Below are 23,557 nucleotides of genomic sequence, written 5' to 3'. Positions count from 1 at the left end.
AAGGCAGCTAATCAATACTAACTACAGCCAACTCTTGAGCCACTCTTTTACCAACCAGTAGATGAATTGATCGTCACATTATAAGACCCTCGCGCTTAAAAGGTCGAGGATGTTTGATATGAAAGAAATTAGAATCCGAGAGCCACAGATTTCGGGTCGAAAGCCTTAACAACACGCCTAGTCAGGCTCCAAATAAACTTTTAAAGTATGTGAAATTGCATCGTTAGGATAATTTGTTAATATAAATGAAAAATTAAAGTACGTTTTAAATATTGTAACCATTAGGTTAATTTTATCCAAATTACGTTTGTTCAGAAAAAGATTTTAACGTTTATCAAACAAAACAAGTGTTTGTATAAAATGTACTTTTTTTCACTAGAAAATTAAACTCGTTATATATATATCTTCCTTAGCTGAAGAAACCAGGCATGACCTAGTAGACAGCATCTCGAGCTGCCTATCTGTAGGTTTATAGGGCGAAGCTAGACCAAGTTATTGTTTAAAATTAGACAGAGAGATTTGGTTTGTTTTGAACTTCGCGCAAAGCTCGAAGGCTATCTGTGCTAGCCGTCCCTAATTAGCAGTGTAAGGCTAGAGGGAAGGCAGCTGGTCATCACCACTCACCGCAAACTCTTGGGCTACTCTTTTACCAACAAATAGTGTGATTGACCCTCACATTATAACGCAACCACGGCTGAAAGGGCGAGCATGTTTGGTGTGAATACATTTTTAGGCGTTAAAATTATCATCACATTTTTAAGTTCAATAAATAATAAAAACATACGTCAACTCTGAAGTAAATATGAGAAGAAAAATAATGTACGAGTTAAAATATTTTTTCTGCTCTTAAAAATCCAAAGGTTGAAAAATTATTAAATTATAAAACTTTGTAGTGGATATATTATATTCATAAACGTCTTCTACTTATACTGTTTTTTCTTCCCGATAATAGTAAAATGCAGGAGCGATGAATAACGAGAAGGTGGCGTGGTTCCAGGTATTAACAAAGCTTTCCTTCCCTTATCTCTCACCTGACGTCCCTGTAACTATTACCACAAGAGCTTTATTGATTATCATCCGGGTCTGCAGCGGATTGTGTATTTAATAGGCATTTTAGCTTATCAATCAACACGTACCGTATTCTAACAATGGACTGAATGTAAGACTCTTGCTTCTATAATCTCTGTCAGAGCTTTACTCGATAGTGAAAAAATTCATTAACAATAAAATAATAATAATAATAATTTATTCTATGGCACTAAAGTATTATTAACGTGTTCGTAAAATATTACTCTCTTTCCCCCTGTATGTGTTTCATATCAATGTCATTGTTAACCTGATTAACCATATTTAATATCTTTTATCCCAAATGTTAACTCCAGAATAACATGTAATTCATGTCATATAAAGTTCTTACGATATAGTGTTCATATCATACCATTTGAATATAAAGTTCCTATTATACAGAGTTCATATGATATAAGTTCTGTGTCGTACAAGGGTCGTATGATGTAGTATTCTTGTCATATAGAGTTCGAATAATATAATATTCATGTTATAAAGTTTTCGTGTCATATAATATTTGCTTCATATAGTGATCATGTCACTTATTTGCGTCATACAAAGCTCATGTGATAGAGTGCCATCATGCAGTGCTTTCGTCATATACTGTTCACTAAATTTTGAATTTGCATCATACTATGTTCGCGTCATATAGTGTTCATGTCATATAGACCCGTATCATATTGTAACATATTTACTATTTCATATTTGTTTTAATAGTTGGTTTGTTTCAGTTTAATATATATTTAGAAATACGTGTAACTGATATTGTTAAATGTGTATTGCAAAAGTTCCACGTGTTCTCTAAATTTGTAGAAAATTCTCGAATCTAAGAGTCTGTTTTTCAATTTCGTGTAAAGCTACAAGAGGGCTATCTGCGTTAGCCGTTCCTAATTTAACAGTGTAAAACTAGAGAAAAGGCAGCTAGTCATCACCACCCACCGCTAACTCTTGAGCTACTCTTTCATTAACGAATAGTGGGATTGACCAATTGACCATTATAACGCTTAAAGGCGAGCATGTTTGGTGTAATAGGGATTTGAACACGGAACTCTCAGATTCCTGACTTCCTGGCCGTACCGGGCCATATAAGAATCAAAAATACATGTTTTACAATGTTGCAAACTGAACTTTCAAGAATCTCACCCATGTTTTATAAATCGACGCGCCAAGAGTCAGTTTTGAGAATATTGTTGTTTGTTTGCTACAGTTAGTATACTATAAACCTGGGAAGCTATTACTGTGATAAATACTTATCAATCGGGAAACTACAGATACTTGACCAGAAATTATTATAGACTTTGAACATTACAAAACGCTTAGCTTTAGAGAATTAACTTTGGACGTTAATATCTCTATAAGACCATTAGATATTTTTGTCGCGAAGAAACTAGCTAGCTTCCCGTCAAGTAAACTATGCATTTGTCAGTTATTGAGTATTAAAGAAACGTGTACAAAAAAAATGTGAGCTTCCCACTGTTTATGTATATTATAAAAAGAGTATTACTGAACAGTTTCATATACTTAGAAAAACTGGAAATGTTGAGTGTTGTTTTGGAACTATGGTTTCAAATTACAAAAGTATTATTAACATATCTTCTATACTACACTTCTCTTAGAAGACCTACTGTATCATACTTTATCTGGTGAGAATGTTTTCACTGTTCCTGATTTGATGAGGACCTGTTGTTCAGTGCCGTTTTGTGGCAGACCTGTTATAACATACCTTCTAGAAACATGATCTGTTGGAAACATACTGTACCGTTTGATATGATATAAAATCTGTTGTATCACACCTGATCTGGTAGGCGACTTACTGTATAATACAAAATCATAAATGTTTTTGATGTTAATATTGCGTTCGTGATCTTAGCAGTCTATATTCATTGTCAAATACACGACTTGTGTTCTATAAAATTACATCACGTGCATTGTTCGCTTCCTGATAACTTGCGATAATCTTAAAATCTTACAAAACTTTGCCTTAAAAATAAATCATAGTTTAACTTCATTTCTTGATTGCAGTTGAATCTTTTGAAGTCTTATTTGAAAAGGGATATTATAAAAATCTGTTTTGGGATAAGAAAACCATGATATTTGTTCCGATTCCTCACTCATAGTTGAGTGTAAATCAAATACTGTTTTAATGATTAAAACTTTCAACTAATTATAATACTACAGATGTACACAATTCTCACAAGGAGAACTCACGGCTTATTAAACTGAAGGAACAATTTATATTTTATTATTCGTTTAGTGGAATCATGGACTAATATGATTTACATGTTTGTGATATTACAGAATTTTTTACTCTATTTCATATCTGTTGTAGTGGTACAAAACTATAAACACTACTGTTAATAAGTGCGTCGTTTACTCTGCGTTGTGTAAGTAATATTGCTTAGAGAAAGGGCAAGCAGGTTTAGAGCGACGGGGAATCGAACCCGCAACCCTAGATTACGAGTCGAACGCCTTAACCCACCTTGCAATGCCGAGCCGAATGTTATTGATACCATATTTTTTAACCCCAGTGAACAACATTAATTATTATCACGCTACTTGTAACACAAATAACAATGCCATTTCTAGAGTAATCAACATTGTTTCGAGCAAAATTACGAAAACGTTATTGGGAAAAACTCAATAAATCATGATACGAAAATAAACATAAAGAAAAATTTAAAAACGTACTTAAATATACAGTAAAAGTTCACTTATAAAATCAGTAAGATCGATTTCAGTTATATCATTTAAACAAATAGTTTTGAATATACATTTGTGTGTTTATCTTTTGAAATGTTGCAAATAGAGATTCTACATCCAAACTGGCTACACAAATATATGGTGACATCGGTTTGTTTACATTAATGCGCATAAGTCATCATCCAAATTATTAATTAGAATGACTTGTTACGTTTTTATTAATTATGCAACCGCGATAGACCTGAAATTTATTACTGATATCTTGTAAAATATTGTGTGATTAGCGCGCGCAAGAAAACATTCCTTGAACAAAATGACATTTTCAGCTTAAATGACATCTTTTTCGACACATGGGTTAAACTGCTGAGTTACAGAGCCCCAAAGAATAAAACATAAATATCTCTAACTTAGAACTTTTAACCAAAGCGAAGCCACTCAGAATGTAACACATATCGCCTAATGTTTGGCAACCTCTTACTCTAAGTTGTGTTTATAAAGACTCTACAACTGAAATAGTGGAGCATGTTCCATGAAATATCAGCTGGAGCCTTGAATCTCTCATCTATAGTGTGGTACACTATCCACTCGATTAAAATAAGCCGCGTCTTAAATATAATATTGTTTCATATTTCAAAGCCATACGTCAAGATAACTTCGGAAAAATCAAAATTTAATTATTGTTTCACTTCGCGCGTAAACAGTTTTATGTATTTCATAGCCCTTGGTGCATAGAGCGCGGAAATCCCATTGTGTAGCTTTGCGCAAAAAAAGAAAAATAAAGATGTCACATAATTTGATATATTATAAGATGACCCTCCTCGCAAAACTACACAATAAGCCATCTGTGCTCAACCAATCACTGTTATCAAAACCCGGTTTCTAGAGTTATAAATCCCCAAACACTGGGTTATCATTATTGTGAACTTTTTGTTTATTAATTTGGACATAATAAACTTTTGGATGTTTAAATTTAGTATTTGCAGTTAGAATAATACTACACTGTACTTCATGATTTACTGTTGCAAATATACATATATTAGTTTAATATGTGATCTATGTAGTAATGAAAAGGCCTCTTTCGGGTCGCTTTGTACTAAAAAATGATATAGCTTAAAAGTTCCCCTCTAGTACAGCGGTAAGTCTACGGATTTATAACGTTAAAATTAGGGGGTTCGATTCCCCTCAGTGAACTCATCAGATATCCCCATGTGGCTTTGCTATAAGAAAAAAAAACACACACATAACCTTAAAAAAATCTTCATCTTAACTAACTATATAAGCTAAAAGGAATCCAATATATTGAAACGTGAAACAGGCAGTACAACTTGGCATTATACCCTATACAGCTTCATTCTATATCTGTAAAATTAATATTTGTTAATTACATTTTGACAAAGTGTGTAGCACGCTTCTTGGTTTACACATATAAATATTTACATATTAAATTAACTTATAATCTACATAGAAGTCTGTTTTCCGTATTAACCTAACTAATCAGATTCTACATATTTGTATTATGCAACAAACTGATATCTATACATTAATTTAGCTTAAAATCTATGCAGTTCTAAACTTAATATGAGCTGTAATAGGTATAATAACTGAATCAACAAAGTTTTTACATAATAAAGATCTAGTGTTAAGCTCTTATATCGGAAATCATATAAGTTTATCTATAACACTATTTCTAACTTACAGGTATGCTTTATTTATTAACATAAACAATATTATTAAAATTCAGGTAATACAAAAATCTATTTATGTATTAATTTGACTTACTGATACGTATTAGTTAGTAATGTAAACCTTCATACCTTGTATATTTATCCTACGAATCAATCATACTAATATCCTCACACTGAATTACATATTCAGATGCCTATGGGATATTTATAAACACAAAATGGTAAGTGTTGATATTTATCTAGCAAAATATATTTATTAGAAAATTTAAAAAGTTTACACAAATGAATATATTTTCACTTATGATAAGTCAATCCTTTAGAGAAGAAAACGTTTTATAAAGCATAATATCAATATCACTATTATATAGTTGGTGCAAAGCTATTTCCTGGAGAGTAAAACTATACATAATAATAAAAATAAGACTACATATGCTGTGATAAATTAAATAGTATTTACTGCTTATCTTTCATTTGGACATAAAAGTATCAAAAGCGAACAATAGCGAACGCGAACGATCAAGTAAAACGCTTTGAATATGTATTTGTGTGAATTTTATTTTCTTAAGTTGAAACAATGAGTAATTGTAGACAGCCGAATATGTCATAAAATAATCACAGTTCAAGATCACACGTTTTATGTATAAACTGTCATTGCTTCAGGATGAGTTCCTTAGAGTAGTTGTTGCTTTGTTGTTTTAAATTAAGCACAAAGCTACATAATGGGCTATCTGTGCTCTGCCCACCACGGGTATCGAAACCCAGTTTTTAGCGTCGTAAGTCCGCAGACATACCCTCCTTAGAGTAAAGCCGTCTCCAATCTGCGGCCTCACACTCATACGCCATTGTCCTAAATAAAGTACACGGCTTTTCCGAGGATTAACTGAATTATTTAAGTAATCTGATTAGGTTGTTTCTAAAGCACAAAGCTACACAATGACCTATTTGTTCTCTGCTTACCACGGACATCGAAACCAGAATTTTAGCGTCGTAAACCTGGACACTTATACCTGAACCATTTGGGGCAGCGTTTAAATAACGATTTAAATTATTTAAATTTGCTAGAGTCAGAATTATTTTCAAATTGTAATTATGATTTAGAAGACAGGCTCTTGAACGTCCGTTTTATTCATACGTGAAGGTAAAACATCCCTCAGCTGCATGAAATACATTTTTGATATCTAAAAATATTTTAAACCAATCCTTGTTTTAACTGCAGATGGCATTCATAATTAAACATGGCTCATTATACAATCTTGTGCATTTTTTCATAACATTCATCTTAATTGGTAAAAACCACATTCGAAAATAAGGTGGCCGTCTTACCCCATTTTTCCCATACTTCCTTCTTTGAAAGAAAATTCAGTTTTATTTAGCTACACAAAAGAGTTCTGTTTTGAATTTTATATTTCACATTAAGAATCCCCATCAAATCCAGTCTGTTAAACACACTAAAGTCTAGCTTAATATTTATATATATTTTTCTTACATACGATGCGCTTTGCTTTACGTCCGGCATGGCCAGGTGGTAAGGCGCTCGACTCGTAATCTGATGTTTGTGAGTTCGAATCCCCGTCACACTAAATATACTCGCTCTTTTAGCTGGGAGGGGGGGTGTTATAATGTGATGGTCAATCCCACTATTCGTCTTTCTGGTAAAAGAGTAGCCCAAGAGCTGGCGGTGGGTGGCGATGACTAGCTGTCTTCCCTTTAGGCTTACGCTGTTAAATTAGGGACAGCCCTAGTGTAACTTTGCAGGAAATACAAACAAACAAGCCTAGCTCTAGATTCCTACCAGATTACGTTCTACGTAACTAATACTCGATTAGAAGAGTTATGGTTTTGAATTCTTATGAGTTTATTTTCTTTTATATTTCGCGAGAAAATTGTATGGCATTGATTCCTCATGCTAAAAAATGTTTTAAGTTAATTTTTGCATTTGTGAATAAAGTAAAGACTTTGATGAGGTATCCGTGTAAACAGCTGCAGTGAAAAAGATATTGAAAAGTTAGGGTTGAAACTTTGGTTCTTAATAATGTCTACTAGATGAATAAAGTAAAATACTAGATGCGTAATTCTAAGAGTTATCGCTGTCTACTACATTAGCAAACTTAAACTGTGGGTTTGAAATTATTTGTTCTCCAATAAGACAGTGGCAAGTTTATTGACATACAACACTGAAATCCGACATTCGGTTCTCTGCGGTGAACACAGCATATAAGCTAATGTGGCTTTGTTCTAGAAAAAAAAATTGTAGAATGGCTTAACTCAAAATTACTTTTTAACTAAGAATTTTATTCAATAGGATCAAAGACCTCGGCAGATCTTTCCAAAAGGCAATCTGTAATTAACCAACAAACAGATGTGAAAAGGCTATGGAAAAATAGATCCAGATAGTTGATATTTATTTAAAGTAACTAGTAATATATTATTTGTATGTTCGGTGGTAAGTTTGAGAGGCGTATAACACTAAAAATCGGTTTTCGATACTCGCGGTTGACAGATTACAGATATCCCACTGTGTAGCATTGTGCTCAAAAACAAACGAACATTTATTAGTGTATAACTCTTTTCAACAAGAGTGAATGCGCTCACGAGTCATCCTGTTTTGTCTCGGCTACAGCCGAATGTTAAAGTGTTTTTACTATTACTTTCAACATAAACAATATGTTTTATGTGACTAGAACGAAGACTATTACCATTGTAGTAGTGCAGTTTCGTCTTCATATTTCCTAAAGATGTGATTAAGTATTTCTGAGTATAATATTTCTGTATCCAATGCTCTGGGTTGAAACTTAATGAAACATGTAATACGAAACGTTCTTTCTTTATACACATTTTGTAAAAACGCATAATAATAAATCATTATTGTTTATATCTATCTATGTCTGTGGACTTCACAAAATGCAGACTAGTTATAATAACAAGTAAATAGTGTTTAAGATCAAATAACTAAATGGTAATATGCTATTAGTTAAAAAATAAATAAATCAAAGTGTGGTTTTAATTAATACTCTACTCTGAGATACAACTTGCTTCATTTAGTTAACCTAGATCACACCATAACAGTTGTTTTTCATGCAAATGATGATATAAATAGAGCCTATTTTGAGTGGATGGAAGAATCTCATTGTGTTCTTTAATGATATATTAACGTGCCAGTGGACCCATTTATTTGGATATTTGTTAGTGTGATTAAACCAAGCACTACTCTAATATGGTACATAGCTTCCTGTCATTAAACCAGAATTATGGTTAGCTACCATAAATAGAAAATCCTAAGTCTCGTAGACTTCTAGAACTTATTATCTAAACCTTTTAGAACACATTTAGGTGCAGAGGTCGTCTTCGCCTTAACTGGACACACGACTCGAAAAGCTTAGTAGTGAACTGACTAAGGAATGAAGCATAATCTTCCATATCATTATCTGCCGAAAGTTCAAAAGATATTATGCACATTTTATCAATTACAGGAGACTCACGCTAAGTACTGTTTCTTTAATTTTCCCTTCCTTAGACCAGATGACTAAATTCAGTGTTAGGGATGTAGTTCCGTATTCCTTTGCCGTTTAAACACTCTGCAATGTGACTTTTATCAGTTCCATATAGAACATTAAATGCCTTTCTCGTCAAGATGAATCATTTGTTCTGCATCGCTTAACAATATCACTGTAATAATATATTTATTTGGAAAGTCTTCTTCTATTCCTTCATATATATGTTGTCATGCATGGTGGCGCTGTAGTGTCGAATGGTCAGAAATTCGTCATCATTTAAATATATAGATGCTAAAAAATATTGCCCATGGGTGTCACATTTTGCATAAACACAAATAAGTTGTTTTTTCAAGGCGGCTCTGCTTAAGGGGTTTGTAACGTTAAACTCTGGGATTTGATACACGTGTTAGGTATATTGTGTAACTTTGTGTGTAACCAAACAAGTAATAAACAACGTATCTGTGTGATAAAGTAAATGAATCGAGTTTTTAGGCGTGCTTCATAAACAAACTTTCATCAAAATATAGATATTAGCTAGTAACATTAGGAGAATGTTAATACAGTGCTTTAAGTTCTAGAAAACAGTTAATCATTAACTATCAATTTTAAAATACTGCGAGATTTTGGAAAATATTTCTTTAAAATGAGTTATTGCAAGTACAGAAACGAATAAGTTATTTCGTATTTTATTCTTAAGACTCAAAAAATTAAAACAGTCGGATGGTATATTGACAAGCGCATCGAGGCCCGGCATGGCCAGGTAGTTAGGGCGCTCGACTTGTAATCTGAGGATCACGGGTTCAAATCCCCGTCACGCCAAACATGGTCACCCTTTCTGTCGTAATGGCGTTATAACGAGATGGTCAATCCCACTATTCGCTGATAAAAGAGTAGCTCAAGAGTTGGTGCTGGGTGGTGACGACTAGCTGCCTTCCCTCTAGTGTTACACTACTAAATTAGGGACATCTAGCGCAGATAATCCTCGTGAAGCTTTACGAGAAATTAAAAAAAAGAAACATACAAGTGCACCGACCATTACATTTAGAACTGTAATGAGATCGTTTCAAGTATTTTTTGCTTAAAATTATCAAATAATATTTTTATCAATACAAAGTCTCTAACAAGAAAATGAAGAGGAAGTACAGTAGGACTGTACTACTGACAACAAGAAAGACAACCCATCCGGAAGCCACTGCAATCTCTTGGGCTACTCTCATTGAATCCTGGGATTGACCATAACTTTCTAATATTACCAGTCTCCCCCCCCGAATGAAAGGAAGAGCATATTCGATGACAAATATTGATTCAACGACACAAATTTTGCAAGCCGAACCCTCTAACCGCCAAGCTATGATAAACCTCCTTCCCCCTCCTCCAAAAAAAAAAAAAGAAGAAATAAGTGAAGTGTAAGGAAACAGAAATACTGCTAAATGATGGACGTAATAATCAATTATGTGGAGCGTGTCTCCAACAGTTATGTGATCACTCATACTATAGTTAGTGTATGCGAGACATAGCTGCCATTCTGTCTTGTTGACATTATGTAAGTTAGAAGAATGAGAGAAAAATAATTATTATTGTTACTGTACTAAATAGAAGTAATGAGTAAATAATTTGTTAATTCAGTGGTGCCTAAATCTCAAAACATTTATTTATTCTTTGTCAGTAAAATCAACGAATTTTCTCCTTTTAAGATCAAAGCAAATACGATATCAAAAATGTTCAGAATCATAGGTGATTTGCAGCTCGGAACGTCTGGCATGGGGTGAATGACATCTTTTAAGGATACTGGATTATGCTTCCCGGAATCTCCGGACTTGACTCTCGTGAATTTATTTTTCTAGGGACTATTCAAGGTACGTGTGCACAAAGAGAAAACCAGAGACACCGAACATCTGAAACAATTAATTCGAAACGAGTGTTGGACCATTAACAACGACACGAATATGCTTCACAGTATTCAAAGAGAATAAAAATACCATTTCCAAAGTTGTTACGGATTACACGAATAACGTGTAATACACATTCTGTAAAATTTATTGAAGTGCCGATGATTCCAGACTTTTCGGACACTTTGAGGTATCAAAGATAAAAGAGGTAGAATTTAAAATTGAATTAAATATCAGAGAAACTACTGAAATCAAAAAAGACAATGATATCGTACTAAACAAGGAAGCTGGCTCCATGTCTACAAATAATGAAGTATTGAACAAATGTTTTGTAACTTTGGTTATTGTAAGCTTATATAGTATTATTGGTGTATAAAAGATTATGTGGATATATAAGTCCCAACCATGCCTTTACCGTTGCTCCTAAAGACGGTGTCATAGGACACTGAATCGTATGAAGATCCTTTTTAGAGTAAGTCCCTGCTTTTAGTAATTATTAATTGTGCAAAGTGTTTAACCTTATATTCCTTTTAGTTGTAAATTGACACTGAGGTAAGTTTAGCGTCCACATAGTTAAAGCTTTAGGTTGAAAAGTGTTGTACCATTAACAACAGTAAGAATGACTCTAACAAACGAGAAATGTATTTAAATTCTCTTATTAACTGAAGCCTAAATTTCAGTACTATTTTACAATTAACATCATAAAAAAGTTGAATGTTGCTGGTGAAGGTTTTAATTTTAACCATGAATGATATGTGATAAAACGCTTTCGGTTATGACGAGCATTACAAAGCACACGCTATCATATTTTCTCTACATTGCTATAAAACGTCCTACATGATTTAAGATTCCTAAGTCATGGGAAGCTGTTTAATATTCAAGAGTCATGAATGATAGAATAATTATCTCTAATTTTATGCATTAATTATTTTAAAACTTTTTTTACCTGAATTGATTGCTTTTTAGTAACAATCTTTAATGAACTTGTAACAAGTCTGAATTTAATTGGGGTTTTAAGCAGTTTACAAATTACATTTACATACGTAATATTGAAAATGTAATAAACTTGAAAGAGTTCTAAAACTTTAATTATGCTGATTATAGTTGTTCGGATAATTTATTGGAAATCTCACAAGTTTTAGTAAGATTCAGCTCATTAATTATAATTGAGTTTGTTTGTTTTTTGTAAATAAAACCAAAACAGTTTTCTGCTTTATCTGTCAGCGTTATAAAAAACTTATCTGGAAGATCTTTACTTTGTCTTTTTATCAATTTATAATTAAACCTAATGGATAGTTACTTTGACTTCAATATTTCAAATTTATTTAACTTTATTTAAATTAAAGTATTTCACTAGAGAAAATATAGATGGATAACTATGAGAAGAATTTGACTTAATTATACATGTGATTTTTTTTCATACGTTTCTTCCCTGAGCCCTGAAAATCACTTTCTTTTAATTTGATAATCTATGTTTAAATAATTCATGAATAATTTCCTGAGATTTATAATCATGTATAGTTTCTAAGTTACCAATAACGCTTATAAGTCAAATTTGAGAAAGTTTGTTAGTGTACACGCAAGACAAATTATATATACTGGAAAGAACTAAACTATTAAAAACATTTGTAAATATAAATCACATACCTATTTGAAAGTGCATAATGATAATTAATGAGCGGTTACAAGTATTTAAGTGGAAGTGTGTTTGTTTAGATATTGTCTGACATAAGACAGCTGCAATTTTCCTCATCTAAACCTTTAATCTTATATACAGAAATATGCAGTAACGTAATCATAACGTTGTTTGTGCTCAGCTATAAATATATATATATATGTCTTTAAAGTGCTGCAATATATCATTTTAATCAAACTTAGTAGAACAAATACTTCAGTATTTTGGTTGTTTATTTTGAAAATAAATTTAAGAGGAAAAGTTATTTGTTTTCTCAGGATCAGGTTTTATGTCATTAGCGAGCAGGCAGGATCAGGTTCTTTGGACATCTCTTCCTCCGTCATGTGCTGCAGTTATCAGATATTTTTGGCTTTAGGGCAGGTAAGCTGGTTTTAAAAGTATTGATTTGTTTTTATTACTACTTTCCATTTCAGGGCTATGTCCATTTTATGTTGTCAAATCTATGTGTGTTTTCTTCCGTTTACCATGTATTTGTAGGTCGTGTTATTTGTGGTAATTGAAAAATTGTGTAATGTGTGGCAGTACTGGAGTTAGGTGTTCAATGGCTATTGTGATAATTAAGGTAAAATTGTCATCTTGATTATGGGGGGTTTTGTATTGTGCGAAGAGATAATACAAAATTGTTTGGGCTGCTTCTGCTATTTTGCTTATTATTTGTGTGTTCTTCATTTGTTTTGATATGTTTTCAGCTTGGGTATGGATTTTTTACTACTTGAATTAATGTATACGTAGTAGGTTGGTGATAGGTGCTAGTCAGAAATATACCTTGTTTATTTTTGCGCAAACTACACGAGGGCTATCTCCACTAGCCATCCCTGATTTAGCAGTGCAAGACGAGAGGGAAGGCAGCTAGTCATCACCGCCAACTCTTGGGTTACTCTTTTGTCAACAAATAGTGGGATTGACCGCCATATTATAACGCCTCTACGGCTGAAAGATCGAGAATGTTTGATGTGATAGAGATTCGAGCCCACAACCCTTAGAGTGCAAGTTAAGCATTCTAACCACCTGGCCATACCAGGCCGTAAAAATGTACTTTAGAGCAATTGAGATAATATAAATGCCATTAATTAAATTCAATATGTTACTTTAACTATGAGGGCTACTATCCATACTGTGTGTGTGTGAGTGAGTTATGCATAAAAAATAATAAAACAAGTTGTGAACTTAATGTGTGTTTTTATTAGCCGCCACTGGTGATTGATTGCACAGCAATAAGTTTGGAGTCGTTTACGCTAAACACCTGGGTTCCATGACAGTTTATTATTTGAAGTTTGTTAAAAAAGGTCAAGTAGTAATAGATTTAGAGTGTAATATGAATAATAATGTGATCAACAGCTAATAATACATTTTACTCATTTCTATTGAAAGTGTCCCCCAAGAGGATAGCAGTAAGTTAACGGACTTACAACACTAAAATTTGGAATTTGATCCCCAAGGCAAGACAGTTGATAACCTAGCGCTGCTTTACTCTAAAACATACAAATTGTTAAAATATTGTTGAAAGAAGTGATAAACGTAATTTTTCTTGATAATAAAAGCCAATAAGATTTTATAGGCACCAGATAAGCCTTATCAAAGAGGCAAGAACTATTGTCATTAATTTTCTTGTTCTGTTTTGAAGCAGTTCTACAAATAACAATAAAAGCACAGTCGTATTACATGAACATTTATCAAGAGTAAGGTTGAAGTAACAGTAAAAAGTGGTGCATTGTAAGCTACTTTTAAAGTAATCCTTTTGTCTTTCAGCTTCCTATGTTTTACTTTAAGAAGGAATGAAAAAAAAAAACTAACATTATCCGGTCACCCCTGCATATTGACGCGAAATAGCAACAATGGTTTAAAATGAAAAGAGTAATAAGTTTATAGAAAGACACGAAAAGGTCGGTAACGCGCTCCATGAAGAAATCATATGATAAGAAAAGAAAAACCAGAGATAAAAGGAGAATTCTGGAACTAATGACTGCCTTTTAAAGACCTTTATCAAAGTTCTGTCATCTTAAGAAGCACGGATTTACTTCTGCCTTATTAGTTTCGCTTTTAATTTTTAAGAGCTAACGACAGCAGTATCACCTTTTTGTGATATAATTTTTCTGTTTTCTAATTTCTCTTCTCTTCATATATTTTTGTATTTTGAAGTGTGTCGTTGTTATCAGTAAACACATGTCTTCTAACTTGATTTTTGAAGTAAGCTTATATTGGTTAAATAAAAAGAATTACAAAAATACAATATAACTTAACACATTTGTGGCTACTTCAATATTCTTTATTCGTCTTTTAACTAATATATACTTATCGTCTATCTTGGATGGATAATAATTTGGTTCCATATAACTTTTGGAGTAAATCGTAATATAAAGCATAAGCTTTGACTTGGCTTTAACTATAGTGTAATACAAAAACATTTAACGAAGAATTATCTTAATTATTTAGCATTTAAATGGCATACATAGAACATTCCTTAGGGAAAAATATTATCTTTAAGAAATGATGAAAAAAAACAACACAGAAAAGGTGTAACAAGAACACATAAAGACATAGCAAATTTTTCCATCACTAAAGACAAAAGTTTAGAGCAACGGTAAGGTTTCTTAATGTATACATCAAATCTAAAATGAGATATATGATGCACGAGAGGTACACGTAGATGTGCCTTTAGTGTTCCAAAGACGTATGTACAAGTTCAGCGTAGAATACAAAGATCTACTCACGTGTAAGACGAGATGTATTTCAAACTACTCAAAATTTACAAAGGAATTTCGGGCTGTAGTAAACTTCTTCTACCTCAAACAAAGAATTCTCCTTTGTTGTCTCACATCCATATTATCTACATTTTTCTGAAGACTACATTTCTTCAAGGTAATGTTATTCGGAGTATCGTGACCAAAGTGGCATTACTTACCTTTGAAAAAAGCAAACCTATATATAAATTTATGTATATATTATCAAAAATAAAATAATAACGATATTACCAGCGTCGAGTTTCTCTTCAAAATAATATTGAATGAAAAGAAAGTTTTCCTTAGTACATTTTACTCCTGCCACTTTCATTATTAAAATATTACAAAAACATAGAAAAAATATATTAAAAATGAGTTACTTAGATCTCGTGTAGGCTTAAACTGCTAAAACATAAACTCTGTAATTTCTACTCCTTTCTAATGAAACAGCTTTAGATTTGTGCTGTAGTATTAGCAGGGGGCCTGAATTTATTATTGAGAGCACTAAATGCGGATTACACTGGACAACAAAAATTTTCTTCTGGATAAAATTCAAGCAATTCTGGATAGTAGGGCTGTTTTCAAAAATTAAATTACAATTTGTCCATCACTTTTAGAATTTGAGTTATTATAATAGCTCAATATTTTATTAGCACTATGTGAAATAATATATAATCAACTTAATACAACTGATTTGTGCTGTGAAATTAATGTTTACTTAAACAATTTAATTGGTAAAAGGCTTATTGTTTTGATAACTTCATACATTGACTGTATTATGTTGGTGTAAAGTTCAAAATATATCTGATCTTGAATTGCTCCACTTTAGCTTCATTCCCATGTTCACCTCCTCCGCTCGAGAATCATGAAATCTTCTCATGCTCAACTTGCTAGAGCATTCCAAAGGTTTCGTGACTGAACATGAAAGAGGCAGAGTCGGATACCACTCTCAGTTACCTCTTACTCACTCAGTTGGTCACTTCGCCTCGTTCTGCCCACAATCAAAAAAGACCGCGCAACACACTTTATTTAAAAAAATAAATTCCGAATAAGTTATTTTATATTTTTGTAAGTCATTTGAAACGTTGCTTGTTTTGAGTTAAAGTAAAGTCTGAAATCGCAAAAATCAGCCAAACAGTTTCTACTACATTTGTGGAAAATATATTTTAGTTTCGAGAAAGAAATACGTCACGCTGATAATAAAGGTAGCTTACTACTACCATTTTGGGTGTAAAATTGGTTATCAAGAAAAATATCTGACTTCTCGTGTGTGTATTGTAAAATTTGCACATTTGGCTTGACGAAGTAACTGAATAAGAAAAGAGTAAGCATGCTATTCGCTATTTCCATGATACGGCGTGAACCCAAAGATCATGTAACCGAATGTCAGTTTTGCATCACTAATGTTCCTGAGTATTCAGGCAAAACTAAACAATGCATTAAATTTTTCAGATAATGCATCTGGAAGAAAACCAATACCTCATGTGGATGGTCTTCCAGTGCCACATCCACCAGTGAATTACGAAACAGAAACACTATCCTACAAAGAAGACAATGAATCATCTTCATCCTCTTCATCTAGTAATTCTATTTCTGTGGCACCTCAACATAAACTGCCTCGTCTTATCAAACAATGAGAGCTAAATGATCTGATTTGTGACTTGTTTCTATCAAAGCAGCATGGAGAACTTCTTGGTTTTCGTTTACAGCAATGTAATTTATTAGTTCCAAGAACAAGAGCTTCAGTTTACAAAGTCGCCATCAGAGACTTACTCCTCACTACAGCATGCAAGATACTTAGTTTTTCTGTACAAATGTTAATGTATTAAATTAAAAGACGAAAGCAATTTGGAGCAATGGCACAGCGGTTTGTCTGCGAAATTAAAATACTAGAAAACGGGTTTCGATACCTGTCACGGGCACAGCACAAATAACTAGCTCATTGTGCAACTTTCTGCTTAACTACAAACAAGCAATTTGATGTAAAATTACATATAGATAATAATTCATTAACTTATGTTATTTCTTCTACCATTTTGTGTTTCGTCCTTGTAATAATTACAATATGTATTACCAAAACCACACACATTTTTCTACTTATTTTGTATTTCCACAGTTAATCATTTTCTCAGGATTTTAAAACAAAAGCACTAATGTTTAGCGAGTAAAGAAATATTAGCGAGCCGACGGGCCTATGACTCACATATATATGGCCGCTATAATGCAAGTTTAAACAAAGATAATATCGCTTTTTTTGTTGCTGGAACACCTTGACCAGCATGCTGTCTTGTGTCAAGCAATCCTAGATCTACGAAGGCAGATTTGACGCCTTTCTGCATTGCACGGAGAATTTTGGAGACGTCTTTGAAGTAGATTGTGCGCATTGATGACGTAGGAAGGTCGAAACGTTGGTCTTTGCTTATCAATAAAAGTGTTAATACCCATACCAGCCGTTCTGAGATACATTTTTATTTCAAGTGGGTTTCTCGTCATTAAGAATTACATCTAATTTTATTTCAGAGCTAAACTGTTGCCAAATTTTGGATAACATATTTGCAAAACTTATTCTAAGTGAACATAAAGACTTCCTCATATCTTTTACCAGTCATTTGACAAACTCTCATCACACCGTACACTGGGTGTGGAGTGATCAACGCAGACATGGTTTCCACATGTTGTGCAGGTTTGACGCAATTTCATGTCTGCGATTCTCGGGCAAAGATAACATCGTTTTCTCGTTGCTGGAACACCTTGATTAGCATGCTGTCTTGTCACAAGCAATCCTAGATCTACAAAGGCAGATTTGACGCCTTTCTGCATTGCACGGGGATTCTGGAGACGTCTTTTAAATTGGTTGTGCGCATTACTTCACTTCAGGAGAGATCTAAATACGTAATCACTGTTTATCACAATGAATAGCCTTTGTAAGTTCATGCACACAATGCCTGATGAAAACACAGAGCTCCAAATCTGTATATTACTTAGGATTTGCACGGACCCAATGCAACTTTTTATTCACAAAAATTATTCGACTGCAAGACATCGAAAGTTTTACTATTTTGTCAGAGGATGATAATGTGAAAATTACATGAAAATAAATACAAATATAACTTATATAGCCCAATGAAAAAATAATAAAAAATATTTATCGTCGAGGGTCCATATGGACCGCAGGTGTACTGATGAAGGTTAACCAAGTTACGAGTGGTAATTAGCAGGTCTGCTTATTTACTTTCTCTGTTATAAATCAATGCAAAAAATATGGAGTCTGCTTTCGGAGAATCATCCTAAAAGTGTTTCTGCAAAATACCTGGGTTCTCCCACGAGGCTGAGACAGTTTGTTTTGCATTATTTAGATATTAGTGAATCCAGCAAGTTAAGAAAAGGAGCTTTCGGGAAATCCTCGATTTCCCCAAGATGTGGGGTATAATTTTTTACTGTTATGCAAATCTTGAGATCGAGACGGCTCATATCGTCCCATTCAGAAGTCGGTGCGATCATTCGTTTAGGAGAAGTTATGTGACACACATAGACATGGAATGTTATTATATAGATCCTAAGTTAATACAATATAACCTTCACCTAAGTGGTGAAAAAAGCGCACGTTTTGGTACATGAAAAAACTGTTTTTTTGAATAACAAAAACTGTAAGAATAGAGAACGGCCCGGCATGGCCAGGTGGTTAAGGCACTCGACTAATAATCCGAGGGTCGTGGATTCGAATCCTCGTCACACCAAACATGCTTGCCCATTCAGGCGCTATAAATCCCATTATTCGTTGGTAAAAGAGTAGCCCAAGAGTTCGCGAGGATGACTAGCTGCTTTCCTCTGGTCTTACACTACTACAGATGGAAAATATGTGCTTTGCGGAATTACTTTTTCCCAGTGAGAATAATTATTGATCAAAACGTCAGAGTTACTTCAATCTAAGTTTTTTGGAGAGCATGTTTATAAAACCTCTATGTTTGAATTTAAGATGTATGTTTACTCTGCTCTTTCGGTTTTTGATATTCGGTTTTTTGAAGTATTTTCATGTTTTTCTTTACCAGTTTTAGACTGCTAACTTTTCAAAGAGGATCTCTTAACAAGGAAACCGAACACATCATTTTCATAGTATGTTATGTTGGCAAAGATGCGTAAATAACAACCAAGGTAACATTTCATAATAGCTATTTAGTGTTGTTGGAAATACTATGGGATAAAGATCTTTAAATTAAATATATATGGACTACAAGTTACCAATATATATGTATTTACATGCATTTTTATTATTAGTCATATACAATCATAGCAATTATAGACTACGGAAATATTTGTTAGTAGTAATCGTAAAGGCACTTGCAAATTAGTATATTTTATTTAGTTAAAATGCGATAATAGCAGAAAAGATATTCTCTGTTTATTTTGTGAATAAAGTTGATAAAAGAAAACTACCTTTACTTTCCAGGTAACAAAAAACTTTTCATTTCAGCCAGCGTTTCTCCAATGCGAATACATTAGGTCTAGTAGCATAAGAATTATTCATAAAAATGGCCATTACTCTCCATATAATAAATAATTAGCAAACAACTCTTTCTTTCGACCAATGTTACGCTATTATGGCTTCACCAGAATTAGTAGCATTGCGTATTATTTCGGACGAACTACTGATTTATTACGTTATGCATGTTACATATTACTATATCAAATAACCGGAAATATTTCTAGTGAGCCAGAAATAAGCAACAACGTATCAGCAATCTTTGTAGTCAAGAAAAATGTATAATTTGGAACCAAAGCTTCATACATTTTTGCTAAATCAGCTCATATTATAAAAACTGTGAATTTTAGAAGAAGCCACAATCGTTGTTTGTTTGTTTATTTTTTTGTTTTTTTCGTCATTCACATCAGGTACTGAATTTTCTACATTTCAATTCAATTATTCAACAGTGTGAGTAAAAATAACAGGGAAGACATAAAGGAAGTTTTTAAAGATTGGGTTTTGATTCTCGGACTTTTGTGGTGGACTATTCACTCCAATAAACAACCTCAAAAACGTATTATAATAAAAGAAATTATAGTTTGATTCAAAATTTCATTTCAGTAGAACACTGACTCTGGTTACGGTAATATATAGTAAATAGTACTACAAAATAATGTCAAACTTTATTAGTATTCATCTGTCTTCGTAATAGCCTGTACACTGTCATGCAAACATTTCAAATCACCAATACTTTATTGTTTAAAGAGAAAAGAAAACAGAAATAAAATCAATGCTAGTTTGTGAGAAATTCGTTTAAGATATTTAGCATAAAATGATTTTGGAACGCTGCATTGTGTCCAATTTATTATGAAAAAAAAACTCCTGGTGAAATACAGTTCCATTTGAACAAGTTGTTACAAATATATAATCACTTTAAATGTGAAGTGGTCTTTAAATTATTTGGGTTCGTTTAGTGTAAACTCAATATAAGTAGAGAGGTAAAGGTATAGGGGTTCATTCAGAAAAAAAAAATTGAAGATTAATTTTCTTGCTATGTTATCTTCCTATCGCACTCTCTGAAACTATAGTTAACCATCTGTAGTCACACATCTTGATATCCTGCGAATACTACGATAAAAACATATATTTTTGTTTACTTGAATAATGTATACATTTAAATAAATATTTACTACGTCTTCAAGTTAAATTTCCTTACTAAATGTACATATTTATATTGTTTTACATATTTACACGAATATAAATAAACAGTGGTGAAATTACCTCATGGAAGTAAATTATCTTATTTGCAGATGAAAATTATATCCTTCCACTTTAAAACATTTGTTTTTCCAAATAGTATTTGTACTAGAGCTCAGAAATCTGAATTCCAATGACTCACTAATAAGTGGTTAATTAGTTAGATTACCGTACATACGTTTGGACCAATGTTTGAAGACTGACATTTGTTTTGTGTATTAAAATTTCTTATATGAAGTAAAGTATTATCTTTATTTTCTTTCTTGTGAAGCGGAATCTATTCTTGTAGAGAAGAAATTAAACCCGTTATTGTGGCGAAACGGAATCTATTCTTGCAGAGAAGGAATTATACCAGTAATTGTTGTGAAACGGAAGTTATTCCTGCAGAGAAGGAATTAAACCCGTTATTCTTGTATAATGGAATCTATAATTGTAGAGAAGGAATTAAATCCGTATTTGTTGTGAAACGGTATCTATTCTTCTAGCGAAGGAATTAAACCTGTTATTGTATGTTAGTATATTTTATTATTCAGCTTGATTAAAGAAATGATGTCATGAAAGGCTAATCAGTTGCTCTTGTAAAATCCTTCTGCAGAAGTAATTGTTTTAATACTAAAATAACGGAATCTAAATCACATTGAAATATTTTTAATTTGATCGATATCTGATTACAGTAAAACAATACTCTTAAGAAGCCTACAGTAAAGAAATGTATTGTTCATAAGATTCAGACAGTAAAATAAATTGAATAGCGGCACCAAAGAAACAAAGAATTCCTTCAAGATATAAAAAAGCATTCTAATAGCGTGTCTAGAAATCCAGGCAATGCAACTATATTTGTCAAGTCCAGTTTTAATATTGCGACAAACTATTTTTATGTCAAATCGTTTATCTTCATCGCTTTACCGTTGTAATGGACCAATTATGTTTTTATTTGCTATAATATAAAAAAGACCCTTTCAGCGATTTGAATGTGACGGTAATACACAATAATACTTTGAAAAAATAAAATATTAATATTATTGTGTGGATCACTTTACTAAATAAACTCTCAATAATTTTGCTCTCTCCTAAGTCTGATTATATCAGGCTGTTTCAGTAGACTTCGTTTACATTTGGAACACGTACTTTGTGATTAAGGTTTGGAAAATTTACTTGCCATCTCCGTAGGAAGTGTTTTTGTTTTTCTGAACCTAAACTATATATATATACATTATGTTCGCTTGAAATGACAAAAACAGATGGAAAATCGATGCTAATGGAAGTAGTTGTTTTTCGTTTACATTTTGATAAGCATGTTAGAGTTGAAATACTATTTTAATTAGCAACTTGTATAAGAAAAACTTATTGCCTATCAAAATTAAGTTATGTTATTTCCTGAACTCATGTGCGAACGTGAATAGACATGTAGTTCGACTATTTAAAAAAGACGACAATTTTCAAACTTTACAAGCTAAATTTTAATAATTGCAGCTTACCATTACTGTGCAAGTGTGGTGTCAAAAAACAAAGTCGCTCAGCAATTATAACATTACTTAAAGAGAGAACTAAACTTGAGAAAATAACCTCTCTACATTTTACAGTCACTCACGTTTGTGTGATACAAGTTACTTATAAAAAATACTCAGATTTTAAAATAATGTCGAAATATATTTGCTTTATTTTTGTCTCTTCAGTTCTAAATTTAAACAAAACGTTATGCAAGTATTATAGATATTGTTGTTATCACTGTACTGTTCGATCTAATTGTCTATATTATTATTGGAAACTCGTAATAAAGGTCACTTTCAACCAGCTTGAAGGCTCGGCATAATCACGTAGTTAGTGCACTTGACCTGTAATCTGAGAGTTGCGAGTTCGAATTCCTGTCACACCAAGCATGCTCGCCCTTTCAGCCGTGAGGGCATTATAATGTGACGGTCAATCCCACTATTCGTTGGTAAAAGAGTAGCCCAAGAGTTGGCGGTGGGTGGTGATGACTAGCTGCCTTCCCTCTTGTCTTACACTGCTAAATTAGGGACGGCTAGCACAGATAGCCCTCGAGTAGCTTTGTGCGAAATTCAAAAACAAACAATCAAACAAACAAGTTTCTGTATAATATTTTTGTAGTTTTACTTTCAATGTTCAGCAACAGTTAAAAATACTGAGCCGTTTGTCCTGTTGTTGTTTTTTTTCAAATATTATTATTTGCGGTGGGATTCAAAATTGTAAACTAAATAACATACTTTTGAAAACTCGGTATTCTCTTACAAAAGTAGACGGATATTTCAAACTTAAAATATAACTTTGCTTGTGTCATTTTGTTTTTCTACGGTTCGCATTACTAAGTTCAAAGATAAGTGATATATTTTTTGTTGTCTTTACGTCTTGCTTCCAGAAATAATTTAATGTACTCAGATGTTGCAGATAAGAAGGCTAAACTGAAAATTTTATTAAAAAATAGAGTTTTCTTGTTTCAAGTGTAAAAAAGAAACCTAATGAGTTTCATTGTTTTCTAGAGCTTTGGTTATTGCATGTAGTTTCTTATTTTCGTTCATCCCAAGAACATAATCATTATTAAAGTAAACCTCTCCTTGGAAAATGAGTAAA

The 23,557-nt window shown here is 32.6% G+C and overlaps 2 long non-coding RNA genes across 3 annotated transcripts in view; one reads left to right on the top strand and one right to left on the bottom strand.

The window, feature by feature from the left end:
- LOC143246005 (uncharacterized) overlaps positions 1–23,557 on the bottom strand; it is a 144,010-nt gene that overhangs the window by 98,872 nt on the left and 21,581 nt on the right. The window lies entirely within an intron of this gene.
- LOC143246004 (uncharacterized) lies at positions 978–17,271 on the top strand. Of its 2 annotated transcripts, none has more exons than XR_013025716.1 (3): positions 978–1,159; positions 12,787–12,889; positions 16,702–17,271. It is a non-coding gene; the product is annotated as an uncharacterized LOC143246004 (long non-coding RNA). The 2 variants fall into 2 exon arrangements; XR_013025717.1 differs by lacking the exon at positions 16,702–17,271 and adding an exon at positions 14,279–14,672.

Source organism: Tachypleus tridentatus, chromosome 3 (genome assembly GCF_004210375.1).
Source record: "Tachypleus tridentatus isolate NWPU-2018 chromosome 3, ASM421037v1, whole genome shotgun sequence".
Taxonomy (NCBI): Eukaryota; Metazoa; Arthropoda; class Merostomata; order Xiphosura; family Limulidae; genus Tachypleus; species Tachypleus tridentatus.
This window is presented reverse-complemented; position numbering and strand designations above follow the sequence as displayed.